Source organism: Arachis duranensis, chromosome 10, assembly GCF_000817695.3.
Source record: "Arachis duranensis cultivar V14167 chromosome 10, aradu.V14167.gnm2.J7QH, whole genome shotgun sequence".
Lineage (NCBI taxonomy): Eukaryota > Viridiplantae > Streptophyta > Magnoliopsida > Fabales > Fabaceae > Arachis > Arachis duranensis.
This window is the reverse complement of record NC_029781.3, coordinates 58,906,626-58,910,518: the sequence shown is the minus strand read 5'-3', so window position 1 is coordinate 58,910,518 and position 3,893 is coordinate 58,906,626. Positions and strand designations below refer to the sequence as shown.

Below are 3,893 nucleotides of genomic sequence, written 5' to 3'. Positions count from 1 at the left end.
AATTTTTGGCCCAAAAACAATAGCTTCCAGGAGGCTGCCCTGCCCTTATGGAGGGCAGGGCAGAAAATTGATGCGTGGTGCGTGCGTGGTGCGGGCGTGGTGCAGGCTTGGTGCGCAGGATGCTGCCCTGCCCTCGCGGAGGGCAGGGCAGAAAAATTTGGTGCGCCAGATTGGTGCCTTGGTGCGCTGCTGGTGCTGCCGAATGTTGCTTTGGTGCGCCAGATTGGTGCGCTGGCCGTGCCACAACAAAATGCTGCCCTGCCCTCGCGGAGGGCAGGGCAGTGTTTCCACCTTGAAGCCCCGTGTTCGAAACTTGGATGCTACACACGCTACCTATTTTCCTTGGCTTTCTTGGTACCAAAGTGAGGCTTAATTCCTTGCTTCCTCATGGTCCCGTGTTCAACTCTTGTGGCAAGCATTGGTAGGCATTTTCCTTTGATTTAATTTCCATGAAGGCCCGATACTGCCCTTGAGGAGGGCAGGGCAACATTTTGTTCTTCTTGATTCCAAGGCACAGATTTGTGCTCTGCCCTTGTAGTGGGCAGGGCAGAGTTGCCTTTCAAGCTTTGTTCCCTTATGTTGCCCTCCTAGAGGGAAGTGTGCCCTTGTGGAAGGCAATGCTTGCTTCCTCCATTATAAGCCACGCCTTTTTCTCCTTTGGCCACACTTTCTTAGGCCACGCTTTCTCTTTTATTCTTTTCTTCACCTACAATAAACCAAAACAACCACTCCAAGTATCACTAAATTCACAAGGCTTATAAATCAATTAAAATTCAATTAAAATTAGCTTAAACCTCATGAGTTAACATTAATTTCATGGTGGTTGTTTGATTTAAAGAAGTTATGCATTTTCACTCCAAATCACTTACTTAGGATGCAAGAAAGTGCATAAAGATTAATAAAACAAGTGAAATTAGCTTTAAAAATGGGTATATGATGACTTGTCATAAGACCACACTTCATCTCTTCCCATGAGAAATTAAATCAAGGAATTAGGCAATTGTTCAAGCTTAGAGAGATTGGGTTGCCAAGGAATTGGAACCCAATCACCTAAGATTGCCAAGGAGATCAATAAATGCTTTGATTGAGGAAGAGATGAAAATGAATTTGATCCGGAGAATACGACATCTCCTGAGCCCAATGAATTCCCCATTTCTGATCTTACACATTCTCTTTACTTTCTGCCATTTATTTCTATGCTCATTTCCCCAAATCCCCATCTAAGATTCTGTACTTTATTTTCTGCTATTTACTTTCCTGCCATTTAATTTTCTGCAATTCTCAAACTACATTCTGTTTAGCTTAACTAGCATACTCTTCCAACTAAAGTTGCTTGACCAATCAATCCCTGTGGGATTCGACCTCACACTATTGTGAGTTTTTACTTAACGATAATTCGGTATACTTGCCGAAGGGAAATTTGTTGAGAGACAAGTTTTCGTGCATCAAGTTTATGGCGTCGTTGACGGGGATTGATTTTGTATCAACAATGATCAAGTTGGAAATTCACTAGATTGAGCATTTTTTCTTTTGTTTGTTTACCTTATTCAGTCGTTTACCTTCAGTTTGTTTAGTTTCTTCCTCACCCTCTATACCCTCTCTGTTTTCTTTCTTTTTTTGTTATTATTTACAATTCTGATTACTAACCTACTAACTATTTGATAATTTGCACCACTCACACTAACAATCACTCTAACAAGAATAATCTCTTCATTTCATCTCTTGTTGTGTGCTTTGTTAGTTGTATGACAGGGAGAAGAGGGGGAGCTTCAACTTCCTTCGATTCAGAACCAGAAAGGACCCTCTGGAGACTAACGAGGGAAGCAAGAGGGAAAGGAGTTGTGGTGCTGAGGAAGAGGAAGAGTATTTTGAAACAAACATGGAGGAGAATTTGGAAAATAATCATGAAGGAGAGGCTCACAACCATGCTAGGGAAGGCCCTGCAAATCATGCTGGGCAAGAGAGGAGAGTTCTAGGCTCTTACATCAATCCAAATCCAGGAAACTGTGGAAGTAGCATCCAAAAGCCCACCATACATGCCAACAACTTTGAATTAAAACCCCAGCTCATCACCCTTGTTCAGAACAATTGCTCATTTGGAGGAAGTGCTCAAGAAGACCCCAACCAACATCTAACCACCTTCCTGAGAATTTGTGATACTGTGAAGTCTAATGGAGTCCACCCGATGTCTATAGGCTGCTTTTGTTCCCCTTTTCACTCAGGGACAAAGCATCCAAGTGGTTTGAATCCTTCTCAAAGGAGAGCTTAACAAATTGGGAAGAAGTGGTGAATAAGTTTTTGGCAAGATTCTACCCTCCTCAAAGAATTAATAGGTTGAGAGTTGAGGTGCAAACTTTCAGGCAACAAGATGGTGAGACTCTCTATGAGGCATGGGAGAGGTTTAAGGACTTAACAAGAAGATGCCCACCAGATATGTTCAATGAATGGGTTCAACTTCACATCCTCTATGAAGGTATTTTTTATGAGTCAAAGAAGGCTGTAGACCATTCATCAGTGGGCTTTCTAAACAAGAAGAAAACCATTGAAGAAGCCATAGATGTCATTGAAACAGTAGCTGAGAATGACTACTTCTATGCCTCTGAAAGAAGTAACACTCGAGGAGTAATGGAGCTGAACCACATGGATACATTGCTAGCTCAAAATAAGATGATCACCAAGCAGCTAGCAGATCTTACCAAGAAGGTGGAAGAAAACCAAGTTGCAGCAGTTATCACTTCATCACCAGCTCAAAAAGGAGTGAATATATGAGAAGAAGGTGATTGGGAACAGGCCAACTATGTTGGAAACTCACCTAGACAAATCCATGATCCATACTCCAGAACTTACAACTCTGGATGGATAAATCACCCTAACTTTGGATGGGGGAATCAATAAGACAAAGGCCAAGACCAGAGATGCCACAACCTCAATTCTAATAACAATGCAACTCACCAACATACCTCACAAAGATCCTATCAACACTCACCTAACCACCCTTCTCAACCACCTAATCTCAATCCATCATCACTAACCGAGGATATACTTTCAAAGATTGAGACTCTACTTAAAGATATATGTAGAGAAGTCCAAGACAATAAGGTGTTTAAGGAAAAAGTGCAAGCCAATATCAAAAACCAAGGGGAAAACATCAAGAGACTGGAGTCCCAAGTAGGGTATCTATCTCAACAAATTCCCAAACCCACTGATGGATTTCCCAGTGACATGGAGAAGAATCTAAGAGGAGAACCAAAGAAAGTAAGGTGGGAAGAATGTAAGATGATCACCACAAGTGATGAGAGAAGTATGGAGGAAGTAGAACACCTCCAAGATAGTCCAAAGGGAAACCATGAAGAAAGAAACCATGCACCCCAACTCACACTCAAGGAAGAGCAGAAGAAAAGGGAGATACTGAATCCATATGCACCCTTTCCCCAAAGGCTTAAGGGTGGTGTAGCAGGGAGAATGTATTCAAGGTTCCTTGACATGTTTGCATCTCTTGATGTAAATATACCATTCATTAAGGCCCTCTAGAAAATGCCCTCCTACATCAAGTACATAAAAGGAGCTACTAGCCAGAAAGAGTTCATTGAAGGGTGGACAAACAATAAAGATGAACAGGGATTGCAATGCTCTCACCCACAAAGAAGAAGGATCTATGGAGTTTCCACATTCCCTGGGATATAGGAGAAACAATGATTGATAAGGGACTCTGTGACCTGATGCAATTGCATATTTGTTATATTAGCTAGTTAGTTTAGTTGGTTTTAGCTTAATCTCACTCATTTTCTCTAAATAAACAAGTCCTTTTATGAGTTTTATCTTCATGCATGAGAACACCAAGGAACATGTTGATTCTAGCCAAATTCATGCAAATAATTTAAAGAATACATACA

At 41.5% G+C, this 3,893-nt stretch overlaps 1 non-coding gene across 1 annotated transcript; it reads right to left on the bottom strand.

Annotated features, from left to right (window-relative positions):
- Positions 1-2,331: 2,331 nt before the first annotated feature.
- On the bottom strand, positions 2,332-2,438 carry LOC127743379 (small nucleolar RNA R71). The gene has a single exon (XR_008004771.1). It is a non-coding gene; the product is annotated as a small nucleolar RNA R71 (small nucleolar RNA).
- Positions 2,439-3,893: the final 1,455 nt, after the last annotated feature.